The sequence below is a fragment of the Lithobates pipiens genome, unplaced genomic scaffold (assembly GCF_037356315.1).
Source record: "Lithobates pipiens isolate NorthernLeopardFrog02 unplaced genomic scaffold, aLitPip1_a1.2 Scaffold_16, whole genome shotgun sequence".
Classification (NCBI taxonomy): Eukaryota; Metazoa; Chordata; class Amphibia; order Anura; family Ranidae; genus Lithobates; species Lithobates pipiens.
Window position 1 is genome coordinate 206,972,783 of NW_027507748.1, and position 22,777 is coordinate 206,995,559.

Consider the following 22,777-nt stretch of genomic DNA (forward strand, 5'->3'; position numbering starts at 1 on the left):
CACCTAAAACCAAGCCAAGCAGTAAATGCAAAAAATATTGGAGTTTGAAAGAAAAATGTATTCCTAAAATGCCGCTCAGACATTGTCTGGCATATCAATGGCCCCCCTACCCACAAAGTAGTCCATGTATTGGGTTCTGACCTCACAGGCGCTTTGGGGGGGCAAGCCAGGACGAGCAGCTTCAAGGCCCGTGAGGTTCTCATTTTCCAGCAAGTCTGCTTCTTGGCCAACTGAGACCGCATAGTTTGCAGAATGTCTTTTTAGGAAATTGTGAAGAACACAGCACGCCAGCACAATGTGATTTATTTTGTATTCCGCCATGTGAATAGGCATTAAAAAAAGGCGGAACCGGCTAGCCAGTATTCCAAAGGTGTTCTCCACCACTCCTCAGGTTCTGGACAGGCGGAAATTAAAAATTCTCTGGTCCGGGGTGAGGGTCCTCATCGGGAAAGGCCGCATCAGATGGTTTGCCAGGGCAAACGCCTCATCCACGACGAAGACGAACGGGAGTCCTTCCTGATTCTCTTCTGGGGGTGGCAAGCCCAGACTGCCACTCTGGAGACGCCAGTAGAACTCCGTCTGAGCGAACACTCCACCATCCGACATCCATCCATTTTGCCCCACGTCCACATACAAGAAGTCATAGGTCGCAGACACCACCGGCAACATCACAATACTATTAAACCCCTTGTAGTTAAAATAGTATGACCCCAAGTTGGGTGGTGGGACGATGCGGACGTGCTTCCCATCAATTGCACCTCCACAATTGGGAAAGTCCCAACGACTGGCAAAGTGGGAGGCCACAGTCTGCCAATCCTGTGGCGTTGAAGGACACTGTGGAGTGAAACAAGACCAAAAATTTTGCACATCAACATTGCAAGCAGATTAGACACAAACATTTTTTGGCAAGATTAGTATAACATTTTGGGAACTGACTATTTAAAGCCTAAAGTATAAGGTCCCCTTATCAGAGTCATCACCCCCCCCCATCCCCCCCATCTGATGGGCCCTTGCTAAAAAATGAGGGGGGACGTTTTGGACAGGTAACCCTCTCCACTTGATTGAGAGCTGAATGCCTAAATAATGTGTGATACTTTGGGAAGCCCCTCCTTACTTACACTATTGGCATCCCACCGGACAGGTAATAAGTGTCATAATAACAAAAAGAAAACAAAATGGAAGCACATTTTGACATTCTGCTATTACATATCAAGATAATTATTATTATTATTATTATAATATAGGATTTATATAGCGCCGACAGTTTACGCAGCACTTTACAAGATAATAATAGGGTAAAAAAATTAAAAAATTATATAATTTGAAAGTATTGAGGCAGGCCCTTGCACTACATGCTTTGGTGAATTCGTCCATAAATGTGACCATCAAAAAGGTAGGTAGAGTTTGTATTGGGTTTGGTAAAGTCAGCAGATAGAGGATTGCTATCAGCTGAGCTAACAGTTGGGGGGAGGGGGGTTCCTAATGAGTTTGGCACAACCAAAAAAAAAAATGTCACTCTGCATGAATTGAAGCACACACATAACATTTTTAGACATTTTAGGGGGTGTTTAGGGGAAAGCAATACTATGGAGCTGACAAAAGACATTGGTAAGTGACTAGACTATAGTTTTATGGGCCAAGAAGAGCATGGTGGGGAAGTTAGTGAGGCAAATATGCATGAGGACAAAGGGACAGAGAATATGAATTAGAGCATATTGCAATGCTGGTAATTAGGGAATGAGGAAAGAAATGCAAGACATTAACAATCATGAAATAGAATGTGATGTTAAAGGATAAAACTTACCTTCATATAGTCCTTCTGCAGGACCTGAATGATGGCAGAACAGGTCTCTGGAATAATGAGCCCCAGGGCCTGGGGGGAGATGCCTGTGGAGAACTTGAGGTCCTGTAGCGCAACGTGGCGATGAGTCCCTGCTCCGGAGTGATGGCTTGCCGCATGCAGGTATCCTGCCTGGTGATATAAGGGGTCAGCAAAGACAGCAGACGGTGAAAAACGGGGTCCATCATCTGGAGATAATTCCTGAAATCATCAGGATTATTCTCCCGGATCTCACGGAGCAAAGGCATGTGCGAGAACTGGTCACACTGGCGCAACCAATTCTTGGTCCACAAACGCCTCCCCTCCCTGTTCATGGACCGGGCTTGTGTCAAAGCAAGAACCCCAACACGAAGTCCCTGCACAGCACAAACTCTACGACGAGTACGTAGACGAAACATGGTTTGAAAACGGTCAGCTGGTCAGAACGGACAACAGAAAGCACTGATAAACAGCAATGCCTGAAAGAACGACCTGAATAGCAGAAGCAAGCAGACAATAAGCAATGCAAATCAAAGTGTACTATACCAAGATATAGTCCACAATGAGAAACAAATACTTACTGACTACACGCACTGATTATCAGATACGCAAAAACAAGCAGAAACTGAAGAGCAGTACCGAACTGAATCACAAATCTGAAAAGCGCGAATCGTCTTTCACCAAACTTCTACTAACAGGATGCAATAATCCCAACTCAAGAGTGGATTTATTCACTCGTGCCTCTAAAGGGTACAGTGTTGCGCAAGATTTATGAATAGGACCTGACCTCTTTGATGCTGTGAGGTCTTACTATCTGATGAGGTCTTATTACCATACATCCACAGGAGTTGGATTGTATGTTGGAAGGTGCATTCCCATGTAATGCAAAGGTGCACCCAAGCAGTTTGTAGCTCGAAGTTCAAAGCTTCAAAAGGCTTAACAGTAAAAATCAAAGTGTTTTTTTAAAAATGATGCCTGTTCACACCTAAGTGCTCTAGGCATCTGTTGATGCTAGGCACTCGAAAAAGTACCGGGGCTTCTTTTTGGGTGGATTTGGGCATTTTTTATCCTATAGACTTCAATGGGAGCAGATAAAAAAAAACTTGTGAAAATGCAAGTTCCAGGTGCTCCCAAAAAGTCTATGGGGCCAAAAACACCCCATCCTTCCCAAATTCTCAAGCATAAATGTAACCAAAGGTCCCTCAATATTGACACTTTCTGTGGTAAGGATTTAATATAACAGAGGGGATCTGACTTCTGTGAAACTTTGGGGGTTTTAAAATTTGGTGAGTGTTCATTACCATACTTTCATAATATCTGAGCGTTTTCAGGTGAAAGTATATTCCAGTGTAATATGAAGGTTAAGATCGATTTGACACCAATACTCTTGTTGTCAAAAGTGGAATACAATAGTAAGTGCAAGATATAACTTTATTTAAAGTACAACAAAGGGAAAAAGTTTGTTTTCCACTTTGGATAGAGTAAGGGAGGGTTAGAAATCCTGTAAGTTTTATTTTTGCAATCTATGTCCCATTACGGAGATTTCCTTCACTTTCTGTCCCATGGCCAAAATTCAAAGTGAGAGGAAATCCCTCCAAAGTGAGGGAATCGTTGGTTGTCACCAGGGTGACCAGAGCTAGTGTCCCCATCTGAAGTTTCCCCCTCTATTCCTGTTCTGGGGACAACCCAAAATTTGGGATTTTCTTTCTGTTGATTTGGTCAAATAGGGACACAAACAGCAATAAAAGCCTGATAGGTATTTTAATCCCCCTCCACTTCATCCACAACAAAGCTTTTCCTTTCATTATAGTTTAAGCGTCCCATTCTTTGTGGGTTGGTAAGTTAATGCTTCTTCCATCTCTCCCTGCATTGTCACTCTTTTTCACAGACTTCCAAGTGGCAGTTTCAATATGAATTAAACTGGGTACACATGGATCAACATTTGGCTGGTTCACCAGGGGCCAGCCAAATTTTGATCTATGTGTGACCCTCCCTGTTTGACAGACGTCTGTTGAACAGGACTGCTGGAAAACCTTCATTCAATCATTCACACATAGGGTACCTTTACTGGAATAGACAACTGGTCTCTAATAATCTCTCTCAAAGTTTGTACACCACCACAGTCACTTGTGCATTTACAAGGAACATGAAGAGCCCTCTCCACCTGTCCAGCCTATTACCGATACCACACTCCCAGTAACGGTATGGAGCCCCGCTGTGCATCTAGCACTGACTCCATGCATACTTCTTCTTCTGTACTTGTGTACAGGTTGGGGCCCTCTGTAGTACTGATCTGCTCCCGTTGCTATAGTAGACAGACCTATACGGAGAAAGTGCCGACAACAACTCCTCCTGGAAAAAGCTGTCCCACCTGCCATGCTAACTTAACATGATAGTTTAATATAAAGTGCAGTCTTTCCCTAACATTCCTAGTCTCTAACTCAGGCTTGTGGCTGCCCCAGCATACCTGTACAGGAAAAAGTCCTGAGAGTAGATGTGCAATAATTGTCACTCCAGACTCAGCATATTCAGCAGGCCAACAGGACGGATCGACAGTACCACAGACTTTCAAAAAAAACCCATGTAAGTCCCCAAGGCCCTTGGCTACAGACCCCTATCCCTTTTATAAATCACGGAACCAGAGGGTCAGACCCAGAAAAGTTCACCAAGAAAATAACCGGGAAACACAATTAACACTAACCTTCCTGCCTGGGGCAGCAATAAACTCTACCTGCCAACAAACTGATCAGTGTATTCTGACAGCAAAGGAGTCCCGTTGTCAGAATAAAATAGCACAGCAGGGATGATTCTTCCATCTACCTTGTTTGTGTGGATGGGGGAATCCGTTCATTTTTTTTTTTTGTTTTTTAATCAGTCCTTTTAATCATGCTGACCCTCCATTCACTTATTCATTGATTGTGGTTTTTTCTGTGTATTGCACTTGGTGTTGCTGCTAGTTATATGCCCTGTACACACGGTCGAGCATTCCGACAACAAAATCCATCAGATTTTTTTCCGACGGATTTTGTGCCAAACTTGTCTTGCATACACACAGTCGGACAAAGTTATCGGAAAATCCGATCGTTCGTAACGAGGTGACATACAACATGTACGTCGGGACTATAAATGGGCCAGTAGCCAATAGCTGTGGTCTCTTAATTTAGTCGGAATTTAAATCATCGGATTTTGTTGTCGGAAAATTTTATATCCTGCTCTCAAACTTTGTGTGTCAGAAATTCCGACGGAAAACATCTGATGGAGCCCACACATGATCGGATTTTCTGATCGCACATTTTCCATCGAAAATTTCGACCATGTGTACAGGACATAAGTTTAATGTGCTAGTCTTCAGTCCAGCGCAGTTTTTTCTATGCTATACTTGTTCATTTGTCTCGCTTAACTAAGCTAGGTCTTTCTAATAACTACTTAAATAATTACACAAACTGTGTAATATGGTTGTGTGGATGGGGGAATCCATTTGTGCATGTTTTCCCAGCTTTACGCAGACATTGTCCGTCTGGCAACCCACTCTGAGAAATGCTAAGCAACCATCATTGGAGTGCACACAGGTAGACAAGACAGACAGAATGTGTTTGTAGGTTGCAGGAGATCAGCGGCACTGAGATGCAATCAAGGATGACCAAAAAAATGTAAAAACAAGTATTTTATTTAAAAAAAGAAAAACATTTTTTTTATTTTTTTACCACAAATTAAATGTCGTAGTTAGGTTTACATCTACTTCAAACTGTAGGACGCAAACATTAATGAGAATGTAAGTAAATTTAGCCTACGTAACGAACATCTGTCCTTGCTTTCTGATGATGTGTAATGTTTCAACCCCACAGGAATATGAGAGTCCTCAGCCCTCCCTCAGTACTTCTATTGGGCAGGAGGCGGTGTTGTGCTGATCAGTTAAATTCTTCCCAAATTTTCTCTCTGGCTTGCAGTGGCTGCTGCTCTTGTGTGAATTAGTTCTAGAGGAGCACAGCAGACTTTTTTCTTTTTTTTTTTCCTCCCTAAACTTCTCTCTCTAAAAGAAAATATTAAAAGTGAACAGGAAGCAGGAGTTGGGGTGCAGAATAAACAGTGGCCTGTGAGAAATTGTGTCATTTCCTGCAGACAAGACTACACGTTTCGATTAATCCATACTCATCCCTTCCACAAACAAAGGACCAAGCAGAAGTTTGAAAATGAAGGAGAAGACAAGGAGTGTTTGAAAAGCCAGATGTTAGAAGAGGACAGCTGACTCCATCAAAAGATAGAAATGGATGTGTAATTGGTAGCAGGAGAGACAAGGTAATCAATCACAACCTTTAACATTCACGCCAACCGTCATTCTTTTCAATGTCAGCCGTATAAAGTTTTTTCTTTCCAAACTTTCCAACTTTTTTTTTTTTCCCCAGACGTGATCGGAAAGTATAAGAAGAAATGCATTGACTATATAAGTTGTGCATAATTAGGGGGCAAAATGATTATGGGTGGGGTAGGAGTGGGAAGGTTTGTTGATTGAAATCTGTGTTTCTAACTTATTTTGCAAGTTGGCGGTATTTAAATTTTATTTTTTTTACACTAAAAATAAGATCATGTGGTTCATATGGTTGCTTTTTAAAAAAAAAAAAGTATGTTAACCTGTAATTTAATTCAGTAGTCTTTGAATGAATGATCCTTTTTACAGGAATATCGTGCTGTTTGGTTTGTTTTTATACCTATGTTTGCAGCTTTACTGCTTTTTTTTTTTTTTTTTTTACTCCAGCAAAAGTTTACTATTCTTGTTGCTTAGAGAGGGGTTTAACCCTTTTTGTACTGCTGCCTTTTCCCACAATTCACTGGCATTCCTCCAGCCTGTAAAAGAACTGCACATGTAGCAAATGTACTTTTTATTTATTTATTTTTTAAATATTTTAAGCCGTATTGATACAGCTGACCATTCAGGAAAAAGGGAGAAACATTGCAGCATTTGTTCAAACAGCCAAAGCGGAGAGACTATGAAAAAGATTTCAGGAAGCCAAATGTTCGGCTGTGCAGAGACAGAAGCTAAAGAGGTTGGGGGGGGAGGGTTGAGACTGATATGACTCAGAAATATATTCATGCAGGTTGTGGAAGCAAAAAAACGTCAAAATTTATTGCGATGTTTAATATGCATGTAAATTCTCCAGCAAGATGCACATAAAAGCAGACATGTTACATATTGCAGACAATATAATAGTCTAGGAAAAGATACATTAAAAGTTATTCAAAATATGAAATAAAAACGAAAGATTGATGCTATTTTTTTAAGTTTTAAACAATAAATTAAATAAAAAATACATTTAACCACGTAGCATAATACTACGTCGGTACTACGACGCTAAATATAATATTTTCTGAAACGCGGACGGTGCGCCGCTTTAAGCAAAAAGTGGTCTCCGTGGCAGATTCGCTGCAAGATCCCTTTTATCGGGGGCCCCCTCGGCCGCGTTCTGGTCATCTCTGCCGCTTACCGGAGCCGCTGGTAATGGCAGAGTAATTTGCATCCTCTCCCCTGACAGGCCTGGAGCCGAGTAAGGGAAAGATGGCCCCCCACTTAGCTCCATAACATTGAATGGCGGAAGCGACGTCAAACATCACTTCCGACCAATGGTCTTAAAGCGGAATTTTTTTTTTCCCAAAAAAATAAATAAATTACATAAAAAATGTTTTATTTTTTATATCGCAGTGTATTTAAGTTTATATGTGGGATCTGAGGTCTTTTTGACCCCAGATATCACATTAAAGAGGTCCTGTCATGCTTTTTTTTCTATTAGAAGGGATGTTTACATTCCTTGTACTAGGAATATAAGAGACCCAAAAATGTTTTTTTTTAAAGAACAGTGTAAAAATAAAAAGTAAAACAAATAAGAAAAAAACTAAAAAATGTAAAGAGCCCAGTCCCGCCGAGCTCGTGCGCAGAAGCGAAAGCATACATAAGTGTCAAAAAGAGGCTTGGTCCTTAAAGTGTAAGTTCACCTTTACAGAAAAATCTGTACGGTGAACTTACACAGGTCCCCCTCCTTGCCCCCCCCCCCCTGGTCCCCCTGACCTGGACCACCGCAATCTTCAGTTCTAAGCCCAGGTATATCCGCGCCAGGAGCCTGCGGCTTAGAAACCCTCTCTGCAGCCACGCGTCTTCTCCATAGCTGACAGGACGGACTATATGGCTGCTGATTGGTCGGCGCTGGCTAATTAGAATGCTCCTTCCTGATGAGGGGCATTTTGGACATTCATTTTGGACATTCAGCTCAGTTGATTTCTAAGCCTCAGACTACTGGCGTGTATATACCGGGGTTTAGAACCCCAGTTCCCCTTACAGAGTTTTCTGTAAAGGTGAACTTACCCTTTAAGTGGTTAAAAAAAAAACGAAAAAATTAATTATTGAATACAACATTTTAGTTGAACTAGTTTGTCTCTAGAGCAAACTCTTGGCATTAAAACTACCTATTCCCCCTGCACATTATATATATTCTGAAAGCAGAGGCCCTTTAGAATAAGAAGATGATAGTTGTAAAACTTTATATTACATGATATTTGCACAACTGTTTATCAAATGCAAATTTTCAGGAAATATATTAATAAAATAAATTTTAGTGCAAACACACACAATACAATGCCCATTTTTTGGTAAATTATAAAAGATGAGGTTGTGTCAAGTAAATAGATACCAAACGTAACAAGTCTTAAAATTACATGCACGTGTGATATTGCAAAACATGTCAGCACCCAAAAATCTCAATAGGTGATGCTTTAACCACTTCCCACCCGGCCAATGTATATATACGGCCGGGTGGGAGCCGCCTGCTCCTGATAGGACGTTCAGGAACGTCCTTCAGGAGTAGCGGGATCGCGCGCGCGCGCGCCCGCGCAGCGGCGCGATCCCGATGTGCTCGTGTCACCCGGACACGGCACATCTCAGATCGGCAGGAGGGCTCTGTGATTGGCCCTCCTGATCACATGACGGCCGTGTCCAATCACGGCCGTCATGTGATGTAAACAAACAGCCGGTTGCTAGGCAATCGGCTCTCCTCTCCTCACACGGAAGTCACCGCTGAGGAGAGGAGAGCAGATCGCTGCAGCCGGCTGATGATCAGTGAGTATGGGCTGCTTTTCACAGCTTTTTACTCACTGATCATCAGTGTAGTGTAAACACACAACACACCACACAGTGAAAACACAGTCCCCACATATGTCCCCAAAACACACATGTCCCCAAAACATACATGTCCCCAAATAATAAAAACACATGTCCCTAATAATAAAAACTTGTCCCCCACATATGTCCCACTAAAATCACATGTCCCAATGATTATCTGCACACATATGTACGTGATCACCTGCACACATATGTACATGATCATTTGCGTACATATGTCCGTGATCACACAAACCAATTATTATACACTTAACGGAATTTTTTTTACCAAAAACATGTAGCAGAATACATTTTGGCTTAAATTTATGACAAAATTTGATTTTATTGGATTTCTTTTCAAATAGAAAAAAGAAAATATTGTTTTTTTCCCAAATTTCCGCTTTTTTTGCGCTTATATCGCAAAAAAAAAAACGGAGTCGTGAATAAATAACACCAAAATAAAGCTCTATTTGTGCGAACAAAATGATAACAATTTCATTTGGGTACAGTGTAGCATGACCGCGCAATTGTCATTGAAAGCGCTAGAGCGCTGAAAGCTGAAAATTGGGCTGGGAAGGAAGGGGGTGAAAGTGCCCTGTATTGAAGTGGTTAAAAGCCGTTGCAGCTCATCAATATAGAGTTAACCAGGAGCTCCTTTACTGGAGTTGTTGCTTTCACTCTGATGTTCACTTGAGGTGCGACCGCGGTTTATATACGTGTGTGCACCCTGGGGTGCATTTGTGTTTGTACATGTGTGTGGATCAATGGGGGTTAGGGCAATGTTTAAGGCCTCATGTACACTGCTGCTGGTAAACAGACGTTTAGGAGCAGTTGGGTGTTTTTTTCAGCTGCCCCTTAACTGTCCTCTGTAATCCTATCAGTACATGTACACAGGGTCGTTTATAGTAGTTTCTAGGCAGTTTAGTTTAGAAACATTTTTTGGAAAGCAAAAAAATGTATTCATGACAGATGTTCAGAGGCATTTGAAACTCCAAATGCCTGTAACAGCTTGTAAATGCATGTAAACACAGTAACTCGCGTTTCACAGCATTTTGTTTAAAGGTGTTTTTAATGGAGATACATTTTGAACTATTTTCAATGCAAAAAATGCTTCTAAACGCAAACACGGTTAAACGTGGCATGTAAAAGCGGCACAGCTGACGTTTTTAAACTGTCAAGTTAAATCATTCAGGAGAGGTTTTAAAACGTGTACATGGAGCCGAAAACTTTTTTAAAAACTGTTTTTATAATTTTGTCTTTTAAAACTTTTTTCTTTATTTATTTTTACTTGATTGCTGTCATAGGTAGTTTATAAACCCCCCATGAGATCACATTAGGCAGGTGACAGGTGCTCTTTTTGGAGACATTAGGGGTCTAATAGACCCCAGTGTCTCTCCTGCCCATTACACCATCTAACTGAGCATAGATCTGCTTGGTTAGACGTGTCCCCTGGCAGGAAATAGTGGATCTGAAACCAGACGTGACAAAATCAACGTCACTTCTGGTCTATTCATTTACATGCGAGATGGAGACATAAACAAGCTTTGCTCTCCCACTAATCTCCATCCTGAAGCCAGCGGTTGCAGTCTTGGGCTCCTGGTAAGAGCAGGAGAGCCCAGGAACCATTGGGGCCGACAGTGGTGGGGGGACATCGTCACTATACAGCAGCCACATCACTTTCACTTTCAAGCCGGGACCTGGCTGAACAAGCAGAGCACAAACCAATAGCTGCAGTAGCAGCCGTCAGCTTGTGATTTAGGCATCATGCTCATGAAGTATTCATCTGTTTTTCATCCGTGCTTATCAGTTGTTCATCAATTGTTCATCAGTTTTCATCCGTGTTTTAGACAAAAAAAAGTGACTGAACTGAACTTCAAAAGACTGTATATAGCTAATTGCTAAGGAGGGAGCCGGGAAGCCAGATGCTGCGTCCTTACCAAAACCGATGAGTCATCAGCTGTCAGCAGGATTCCTCGCTGACAGCTGAACGCAAAAAAGAAACAAATTGTCGGCAAAAAAAATGCGAAAAAAAATGATGTGGGGTCCACACCCGTCCCTTCGGGTCTAGTATGGATTCGGAGGGTCCCCCCCAAACTCCATACCAGACCCTTATTCGAGTATGCAGCCTGGCAGGTCAGGAAAGGGAGGGGACGAGTGAGTACCCCCCCGCTTGAACCTTACCAGGCCACATGCCTTCAACATGATGGGGACAAGGGCCTTTTCCCGACAACTCTGACCGGTGGTTGTGGACAGGGGGGCTTATCAGAATCTGGGAGATGGGGATGGGAATGTCGTTCGCTAACCACGGTTTTTCATCTGTTCAAAAAAATGGATGTTGACGGAAGCGGATAAAAATAGATGCAAATAAATAATCATCCATTGTCATCCATTTTTCCTTAGGAATGCATCAATGTCCGTTTTTCATCCGTCAACAGATGGATGAAAAATGGAGGAACAGTCGATATGTGTGACGAAAATTCTATTTTGAAAGAAGTAGCTAATACCATATGGATGGTTTACAGTATACAGATTACAGACTGTAATAATTTAAAAGCAGAATATATAACAAGCCAGTTCATTACTGAACACCATTTGAAGATTCAATTCACAGTACATCACTAAAACATGCATTTCAACTTTCTAGGAGTGAAAACTATGTAGGCACATAACATAAATCTGCCAAAGATTTAATACCTTAAACATAATTGGTTAAAACTAAATTATACTCACCTCCTCTCCAGCGATGCACCTTTGTGAGCTTCCTCACCAGTCCCCAACATCTTTGACTGGCCTTCTTTCAGGTACAGGATCTTTTGCCACCTTGATTGACCACTAGACATGCGCAGAACAGAAAAATTTGTTTTGTTTCATTTCGGATAGATTTGTTATGTTACTAACTTAGTTAAATTTAGTTTTGTTTATTTTCTAACAAATTCAAATTTTTAGAACCAAATGATCGACGGATTTGAATTCTGTGTGAAGAATAGCTGGTTATTAACCATTTAAGGACCGGCAGATTTTCCCCCTTTATGACCAGGCCATTTTTTGTGATACGGCACTGCGTCGTTTTAACTGACAATTGCGTGGCCATGCGACGCTGTACCCAAACAAAGTTGACATCATTTTTTCCCACAAATAGAGCTTTCTTTTGGTGGTAATTGATCACCTCTGCTATTTTTATTTTTTGCGCTATAAACAAAAAAGCCTGCCAATTTTGAAAAAAATAAATCAATATTTTTAACTTTTTGCTATAATAAATATCCCCCCAAAAAATGTAAAAAACTAAATTCTTCATCAGTTTAGGCCAATATGTATTCTTCTAAAACATTTTGTCAGAAAAAATTGCAATAAGCGTATACTGATTGGTTTGTACAAAAGTTATAGCGTCTACAAAAAAGGGAATAGATTTATGGCATTTTTGTTATTTATTTATTTTTTACTAGTAATGGCAGTGATCATCAATTTTTAGCAGGACTGAGAAATTGCAGCGGACAGATCGGACACTTTTAAATTTTATGGGGGACTATTGACATTTATACAGTAATCAGTGCTATAAAATGCACTGATTACTGTATAAATGTCACTGACAGGGAAGGGGTTAACACTAGGGGCGATCAAGGGGTTAAATGTGTTCCCTGGGAGGTTGTTCTAACTGTGGGGGCAGTGTACTGACTGGAGGAGTAGACAGATCGCTGTTCCTAACCAATCACTCTCTACTCCACTGACAGGAGATCTGGCTGCTACAGCTGTCTAAAGGGCTGACATACAGCTACGGTGATTCGGGGGAACAAGCCAACCTGCTGCAGTATAATTACAACGGCTGGTCGGCAACTGGGTAAGGAGGGGGCTGGGAAGCAGCCGCCACATCTTTAACAACTGATGACTTATCAGCTGTCAGTGGGCCTCCCCACTGACTGCTGAAATGTAAACAAAAGAATGTCAGCAATAGAAAAGTCAGAAAAAAAAACAGCATGCGGTCCTTCAGGTCTGGTATGGATTTTGAGGGGAGCCCCACGCAAACAAAATTGCCCCTTCAAAATCCATACCAGGCCCTTATCCAAGCATCCAGTCCAGAAAGCCAGGACAAAAAAGGGGCGAGCACCCCCCTCCTGAACCGTACCAGGCTACATGTCCTCAACATGGGGGGTTGGGGATCCGCCCCCACCCCAAAGCACCTTGTCCCCATGTTGATGGGGACAAGGGCCTCTTCCTCACAACCCTGGGTGTGGTTGTGGGGGTCTGCGGGTGGGGGGCTTATCGGAATCTGGAAGCCCCCTTTAATAAGCGGGCCCCCAGATCCCTACCCCCCATGTGAATGAGTATGGGGTACATAGTGTAGTGTTTACAAAAAGTGAATAAAAACTGTACATGAGTTTATTCAAAAAATTCAAAATAAAAAACTATGTCCCCTGATGTAACTTCACCATCAGTCACACCGCCCACCAGACCCGAAAAAAGAAACAGAAAAAAACTCCGGCTTCATTGAAGGCTCTCTGTCAACTGCCTGCTCCTCCGCCTGACATTTCTTAAATAGCTAAGGAGGCACACGATGATGTCAATGACCGGGGCACGCAGGGTCGATGATGTCACAGGGGGGCAGGGTCGCCAGCTGACATCATCAGGTGACTGCACCCCTTAGCAACATAAGAAATGTCAGACAGAGGAGCAGGCAGTCAGCAGGGAGCCTTGAACGAGGCTGCAGGTTTTTTTTTTTTTTTTTCGGGTCCAGCGGCGCGGCAGTGGTATGATTCATGATGGATCTACATCGAGGGCCAGCGCTGCATACTCCCACAACCACAGCCCAGGGTTGTGGGGAAAAGGCACTTGTCCCCATCAACATGGGTACAGAGTGCTTTGGGGAGGGAGGGGCAGAACCCCCCCTGAACCAAAGCACCCCCCATGTTGAGGGCAAGTGGCCTGGTAGGGTTCAAGAGGGAAGCTGCTCGCTCGCCCCCTTCCCCCTTTCCTGGCCTGCAGGCTGCATGCTCAGATAAAGGTCTGGTATGGATTTTGTGGGGAATGGGGTTCCAATTTAAATTTTGGCATGAGGTTCCTCTTAAAATCCATTCCAGACATGAAGGGCCTGGTGTGGATTGGGGGGGACCCATGCTGTTTTTTTTCTGACTTTTTTTTTGCTAGCATTTTTTTGTTTACAGTTCATCTGTCAGCATGTCACGTGGGGAGTGATGGCATCAGCACGTAGCCTTGCCCCATGTGACCCCCGGACGTGCGATTGTTTTTATCTGCTGTAAGTAGCCATTTGGCTTTTTTCAATAAAACATACATAAAAGTATAACAGTATCACACTATTGGAGTTCTCTTTTATATGGTCCACCTCCTATTCTTGGCTGGCTTGGATATCCCACTATGAGGGTGATTACATTGGAGGATATACCTCACCATTAAAGTGTCCCAGAGGCTTCCTGGTTTCCAGTACCATGCAGAGATTGTTCTGCCTGTTTGTCTGACCATCCTGGCAATAGGTGCTCCTCACCATCTGGTAAGAGTCCCTGATCACTGGGTGTGGGGTGCCACAAAAGGCTCTGCATGACGTTTTGGTGTGGGAATATCTGTTTAATTGACCTTTTGGACTTTCATATATCAACCATCAGGATTCACTCTTTGCACAGACTTTGAATTCTTTATTTATTTTTTTGCACTTGAAAGTATTAGGATGTTTTTCATGCACTGTATCATATCACATCTGAGATTCAGTCTATAATCATCTCTTTAAAGCGATTATAATCTTATAATCTTTAAGATTAGTGTGATTTTTTTTTTTGTTTAATGTATGTTTTACATGGTTTATATCACTCGGTTAAACAGTTTGTTAACCCTAAAAAAATATAAAAAATTGGATCCTGCTCCTATAAAGCATGTTATATGACACAGTGCATGTCCTGTGTCATTTGCACCCCTGCAAGACCTAAAAAACCTGGCTGATCCTGCCAGTTTCTCCCCACCCCTCTGTAAACTGACCACAATGTATCATGGCTGTTGAGACCAGACACCGTGGTCAGTTTACATGCCTCTGTCATCAGCAACCTGCTATCTGATCTCCTCTCTTCTCCTGTGTCCTCCTCCCTCTTCCCCCTCTGTCTGTGTATGAGCCGCCCCTCCCCCTCCTGCTGCTCTCATAACACAAACCTGTACACACCATCAGCACAACCTCCTATTGCAGTGTCTGCCTCTGTGAATGATTTATAAATATAAATGCTAAGAGCTGAGATTGCGATCACATGACCAGCCAGCTCTTTCCTCCCCTCCAGACTCATATCAGCAGAGGAATCTCAGCCCCTCTCAGAGGAGGAAAGAAAAAAGCTGGCTGGTCATGTGATCACAATCTCGGCAGTGAAATTAGGTATTTACAGCATTTATTTTTATAAAACACACACAGAGGGGATACTACAATAGCAGGCAGTGCTGATAGTGTATACAGGTTAGAGTGACTTAACAACCACTTTAATCACTGCAGTCCCTCATTTATGTATATTACATTTATGGAATAATTTTGATGGTTCAACCTCAAGCAACACCTAACAAAGATGGCACCTCATCCCTGAAAGTTTGAAACATGAATCAAAGGACAGGAAGGGAAATTAGGGATTTTTGCGGTGCTAATTAGCAAAGTACAATTAATTAAAGTACAAAGTTAGTAGTACAAAAATTTATTAAGTTTGAGCTTAAAATCAGTAGCAATATATGCTTAAAAGATTCAGAATAATGCAATACAGTGGTTGTTCTCGTCAAGCACACATAGTCCCGACATGTTTCGCATTAGATTGCTTCTTCAGGGGATGTGTGAAAGTTTGAACAAGATCTAGACCGAAAATACAAAATACAAAATAATAATAAAGTATGTCACAACATTCATAAGTGCAGAAATAGAGGGGGAGGGGAAAGGGGGAGGGGAAACAACAGACACACACACATCAAACCCACCTTCAACCACTACGTTGGTGGTAAAGTAGTGGGATTGTCCACCTCGGGGGTTAGACGCAGCAGTGCTGAATCGCAGGGGGCTAAAAAGCCAACCCAAGAAAACTGATAGAAAAAGGGATATACAGTAAAAAAACCAAATTTGAAATTTTGGGATGATTTAAAGTTCTTTGAATACCTAACTTAATTTTAAGGTTGCTAAAATAAAACAACCTTTTGGGGGTGAAGAACCCTCTAAAGTATAAAAATTGAGAAAAAATAGTACAAGGATATATTTTAGTTTCAAATGTATTACTTACATAGGTTGGATAATTGTAAGCAGTGGGGACGCTCGCATTTTGAAAAAAATCTTTTTGAGCACTCAGGGAGACACACCTGCATAGAAATACCAGCTGGGTGGCCAATCAAAGAGAAAACAAAACGAAGATTAGAAAAGTTAAAGTAAAATAAAAAAGTGTATCTCAAAAGGGTGGTGTGTACATCATAAACTGAGTGTTATAAAGACACAAACCCTCAGGCATATAGATATACCCAAAGAGTTAAACATTCGCATCCCAAGGCATAGAATTCAAAGCCAGGGAGTTAATGCAGGCATATAGAAAGGGACATGGACAGTAGCCTAGGTCCAAAGGGTTGAAACACCGGCAGAGAGATACGTGAACGTTTGCAAATGAAAAAAAGACCGATCGAGTAAATGTTGAAGAATATAACAGTAAGCTTACCGAAAAGTACAGAGTCTGAACGATCAAGCGTCACCCTTGGCTGCAACCCGCAACGGAATGACGATATTACGAAGGCTTTTTATATGCCCCGCCATCAAGCCGGCGTCTGACGTAGTCGGCCTGATGCGGACAAAAGGAGCGCTGTTGCGCATGCTCACCAATGGGACGAGACTGAATAAGCCTACAAATCCCATAATGCCTCAGGCATGTGGGCGGAGGAAAGAGGGGAACGATCGATGCCTTCGTAGAAGGCGAAGGCATAAACGAACGCGGCCACCAATCTGACCGCCCGGTCAGGCGTAGAGGCAAAAAACGATGGAAAAGAGGGTCGGAACAGAATGGCAGAAGAAATAGCCAATCCTTCCGACCAATGTAAGGGGAGCGTCGCAGCGCTAAAAAGGGGCAGTGGCACACAAGGCGCCTGTGCCCCCGGTGTCCGTGCGAACAGCACTGATGGGGAAACCGTAGAGGTGGACCATTCGGGTGGGAAATCATAAAAGGGAAGGACAAAAAATATTTCTCTAAAAGCTGCACATAACAGAACATAGTAATATCGTAAACATATAAACATATACATGATGTATTTTTATACTCAAAACAAATCAATACAGACAAATTTCAAATAATACAATAAAAAAAAAAAAAAAAAGGGAGGGAGGGGGAGGGGAGGGGGGGAAAGGGGAAGGAGGGGAGGGGGAAATGGGAACCCAACCAGGTTCCCTCTCAGAGGGGCGGTCAGCAAGATTGAAAGGCCAGAAAAGGTTTCTATATCATAAAAAAGGTTTAAAGCTTAAGTTTTCATTGAAGCCAGGTGGAATTGTAGCCCTTAGGTTGAAAATCCATTCAGCTTCATGTTGAAGTAAGATATTATCCACACTGCCCCCTCTCACATCAAGGGGGATATGTTCAAGTGCGGAAAAGGTGATAAATTTGGGATTGAAGGCATGGAAGAGGCCAACATGTCGACTGATGGCCGTCTCCATTTTCTTTTTGATAATGGGTTTGATATGGTCCTTGATTCGAGTACAAAATTGTCGCTTTGTTTTACCTACATAAAACCCGCCACAAAGGCAACGGGCAAGATATATAACGCCCTGTGTTTGGCATGTGACTCGATGTTTAATGGAGTGCCATTTGCCATTTGGCAGTTTAAGTTTGGTATGTGAATTGACATAACAACAAACGTCACAATGGCCACAAGGAAAAGTGCCATTGGTTACTTTTCTAGTGTCCAACTTTGGTTGTTCAAAGTGACTATGCACTAATTTATCTTTGAGAGAGGGAACTCTTTTAAAGGTAACTTCGGGAAAGTTTTTAATATATTTCTTGGTAGTAGGGTCAGCTAGAAGGAGTGGCCAAAACTTGTGTAAAATTTCCTTGAACTTACGATGCTGATTGGAATAGCGAGTAATAATTCTAACTGAATCATTTGTATTGGGACGTCGGGTTGAGAAAATAAGTGAAGTTCTAGTTTTGGGTTTTACACGGTTATAGGCTCGTTTCAAGCATTTATGACTGTATCCTCTTTTTTTCAATCTTTGGTAAAGGTCATCAGCTGCTATATTAAAATCTGAATTTTTGCTACAATTTCGCTTTAAACGCAAATATTGGCTATAAGGAATACTGTTAATCAAAGAAATTGGGTGAAAGCTAGTAGCGTGTAAAACCGTGTTACCAGCAGATGGTTTCCTAAATAAGAGAGAGTTGAGTCTACCTTCACTGTCCAACGAGATGGTTATGTCTAAAAAGTTAACTATTGACTGACTATGTTGCATAGTAAATTTCAAATTGAAATTATTAATGGAAATCAATTGAAAAAAAGTTTTTACTTCTGTTTCCGTACCTGCCCAAAAAAAAAGAACATCGTCGATATAACGAAACCATGAAATAATTTTATCCAAAAATGGTGACAAATCTTCTCTAGAGAGAGTTTCCTTTTCCCACCCCCCTAGGTACAGGTTTGCATACGATGGGGCACATTTATTCCCCATTGCAACTCCCTGTACCTGGAGGTAGTGGGTGGAGTCAAAAACAAAGACATTATGCTTAAGAATATATTCAAGGAGGTCCACAACAAAAGAACTATATTGTGAGAAAGAGGAACCTCTTTCAGAAAGAAACCTGCGTACAACTTCAACTCCCTTGTCATGGGGAATTGTGTTGTAGAGGCTTTCGATATCCAGGGCAACCAGCCATGAGTTGGGAGGGAGAGACAGTCCCTCAATCATTCTTAACAAATCGATGGTGTCTTTAACATATGAAGATAGAGAGATGACATGTGGACTTAGATAGCTGTCAACTAATGCGCTCGCATTTTCAGTTAAACAGGAACATCCTGAAATGATAGGACGTCCTGGAGGATTTGTTTGAGACTTATGAATTTTCGGTAGTGCGTAAAAAGTTGGAATCTTTGGATCCTTGATGTTTAGGAATTTCCATGTGTTGAGGTCAATGACCCCTTGTTGATATGCCTTAAAAATGAGATTCAAATAGATATTTCGATAATTTAGAATGACGGTTTTAGAAATAGGACGATACCAATTTCTATTGGTGACCTGTACCGTGACCTGTCTGAGGACAGAGTACCGAAAAAAAGAAAAGGGAACTCTGAACACGCCTCCACTGAGTCCCTTCGGAATCAATTGGGCACTCCGCTCTCTCGTCGGGCACCACCGTTTTCATCTAAACCAACACCTGCTGGCACACTTGCGATGTTTCACCCCTCTCACTCTCTTTCTTTAGGCTCTCGTGGCACACAACCAATGTTAAATCAATGCACAGCCCCTTCGGCCCAGGCAACCTCCTCCATAACTTCTTTGCAATCTGCGAATCCATCGGTAAGCACTACCAATGTCATTATCTCGCCTCTAGGTACTCCTTTACCTGCAGATTTGAAATTGGCACCTATTTTTTTAGGCAAGGACCAGATTCCACCGATGATTTGAACGACATTTATGTACAAGGTAACCTTGATTCATCTACAAATGAGTTGTCAATAATAAATTTATCATCACAGAGATTATCCGAACCTGAATTGGAAGTCTTGAAATTAGGACTAACCTTTTGTCCTGATTCAAATACAACCAAATTTCAACTTATTAAGGATTTACATCTTTTTGCCCGTAGATTGTTATATCGAGTTATCTTTGATAAGCCTGTTACTCCAGACTTTGATAGTAATGACGATGTCCGGTCTTATGAAAATATGACCGAACATTATGCCATCAAAAATTTGATGGAATTATGGGAGGAGGGAAACACTGATGACGACGACTCGGAAGTAATTTCCACTCCGAGTCTGTCAGTCCCAGGTGTTTCCTTCCCCCCCCCTCCATCCTTTAAATGCAAATCCAGAGCATTTCCTCTACTCAATGCAAACCCAAACATTTGGGCGTTTATACAGCAAACAACTATAGAGATTGAGAAATTGTCGTTTCATTCACCCTTATCTAACAATCTTTCGTTACAACACAGAGCAGCTATTAAATCCTTACAAAAAAATACAAATTTAATTATTAAGCCCGCAGACAAGGGCGGAAATTTGGTGATCATGGAAGTTTTACAATACACTTCCATGTGTCGAAATATACTGTCCAATAGAAATTGGTATCGTCCTATTTCTAAAACCGTCATTCTAAATTATCGAAATATCTATTTGAATCTCATTTTTAAGGCATATCAACAAGGGGTCATTGACCTCAACACATGGAAATTCCTAAACATCAAGGATCCAAAGATTCCAACTTTTTACGCACTACCGAAAATTCATAAGTCTCAAACAAATCCTCCAGGACGTCCTATCATTTCAGGATGTTCCTGTTTAACTGAAAATGCGAGCGCATTAGTTGACAGCTATCTAAGTCCACATGTCATCTCTCTATCTTCATATGTTAAAGACACCATCGATTTGTTAAGAATGATTGAGGGACTGTCTCTCCCTCCCAACTCATGGCTGGTTGCCCTGGATATCGAAAGCCTCTACAACACAATTCCCCATGACAAGGGAGTTGAAGTTGTATGCAGGTTTCTTTCTGAAAGAGGTTCCTCTTTCTCACAATATAGTTCTTTTGTTGTGGACCTCCTTGAATATATTCTTAAGCATAATGTCTTTGTTTTTGACTCCACCCACTACCTCCAGGTACAGGGAGTTGCGATGGGGACTAAATGTGCCCCATCGTATGCAAACCTGCACCTGGGGGGGTGGGAAAAGGAAACTCTCTCTAGAGAAGATTTGTCACCGTTTCTGGATAAAATTATTTCATGGTTTCGTTATATCGACGATGTTCTTTTTTTTTGGGCAGGTACGGAAACAGAATTAAAAACTTTTTTTCAATTGATTTCCATTAATAATTTCAATTTGAAATTTACTATGCAACATAGTCAGTCAATAGTTAACTTTTTAGACATAACCATCTCGTTGGACAGTGAAGGTAGACTCAACTCTCTCTTATTTAGGAAACCATCTGCTGGTAACACGGTTTTACACGCTACTAGCTTTCACCCAATTTCTTTGATTAACAGTATTCCTTATAGCCAATATTTGCGTTTAAAGCGAAATTGTAGCAAAAATTCAGATTTTAATATAGCAGCTGATGACCTTTACCAAAGATTGAGAAAAAGAGGATACAGTCATAAATGCTTGAAACGAGCCTATAACCGTGTAAAACCCAAAACTAGAACTTCACTTATTTTCTCAACCCGACGTCCCAATACAAATGATTCAGTTAGAATTATTACTCGCTATTCCAATCAGCATCGTAAGTTCAAGGAAATTTTACACAAGTTTTGGCCACTCCTTCTAGCTGACCCTACTACCAAGAAATATATTAAAAACTTTCCCGAAGTTACCTTTAAAAGAGTTCCCTCTCTCAAAGATAAATTAGTGCATAGTCACTTTGAACAACCAAAGTTGGACACTAGAAAAGTAACCAATGGCACTTTTCCTTGTGGCCATTGTGACGTTTGTTGTTATGTCAATTCACATACCAAACTTAAACTGCCAAATGGCAAATGGCACTCCATTAAACATCGAGTCACATGCCAAACACAGGGCGTTATATATCTTGCCCGTTGCCTTTGTGGCGGGTTTTATGTAGGTAAAACAAAGCGACAATTTTGTACTCGAATCAAGGACCATATCAAACCCATTATCAAAAAGAAAATGGAGACGGCCATCAGTCGACATGTTGGCCTCTTCCATGCCTTCAATCCCAAATTTATCACCTTTTCCGCACTTTTTGCATATATCCCCCTTGATGTGAGAGGGGGCAGTGTGGATAATATCTTACTTCAACATGAAGCTGAATGGATTTTCAACCTAAGGGCTACAATTCCACCTGGCTTCAATGAAAACTTAAGCTTTAAACCTTTTTTATGATATAGAAACCTTTTCTGGCCTTTCAATCTTGCTGACCGCCCCTCTGAGAGGGAACCTGGTTGGGTTCCCATTTCCCCCTCCCCTCCTTCCCCTTTCCCCCCCTCCCCTCCCCCTCCCTCCCTTTTTTTTTTTTTTTTTTTTTTTTCATTGTTTTATTGTATTATTTGAAATTTGTCTGTATTGATTTGTTTTGAGTATAAAAATACATCATGTATATGTTTATATGTTTACGATATTACTATGTTCTGTTATGTGCAGCTTTTAGAGAAATATTTTTTGTCCTTCCCTTTTATGATTTCCCACCCGAATGGTCCACCTCTACGGTTTCCCCATCAGTGCTGTTCGCACGGACACCCGGGGCCACAGGCGCCTTGTGTGCCACTGCCCCTTTTTAGCGCTGCGACGCTCCCCTTACATTGGTCGGAAGGATTGGCTATTTCTTCTGCCATTCTGTTCCGACCCTCTTTTCCATCGTTTTTTGCCTCTACGCCTGACCGGGCGGTCAGATTGGTGGCCGCGTTCGTTTATGCCTTCGCCTTCTACGAAGGCATCGATCGTTCCCCTCTTTCCTCCGCCCACATGCCTGAGGCATTATGGGATTTGTAGGCTTATTCAGTCTCGTCCCATTGGTGAGCATGCGCAACAGCGCTCCTTTTGTCCGCATCAGGCCGACTACGTCAGACGCCGGCTTGATGGCGGGGCATATAAAAAGCCTTCGTAATATCGTCATTCCGTTGCGGGTTGCAGCCAAGGGTGACGCTTGATCGTTCAGACTC

At 41.8% G+C, this 22,777-nt stretch overlaps 1 protein-coding gene across 1 annotated transcript in view; it reads left to right on the top strand.

Moving 5' to 3' along the window:
- Window positions 1–5,739: 5,739 nt before the first annotated feature.
- Window positions 5,740–22,777, top strand: part of CCDC80 (coiled-coil domain containing 80) — a 218,073-nt gene continuing 201,035 nt past the window's right edge. Inside the window, exon 1 of the mRNA XM_077480931.1 lies at window positions 5,740–6,115. The gene's annotated coding sequence lies outside the window, so the exon portion shown is untranslated. The remainder of the gene's footprint in view (window positions 6,116–22,777) is intronic.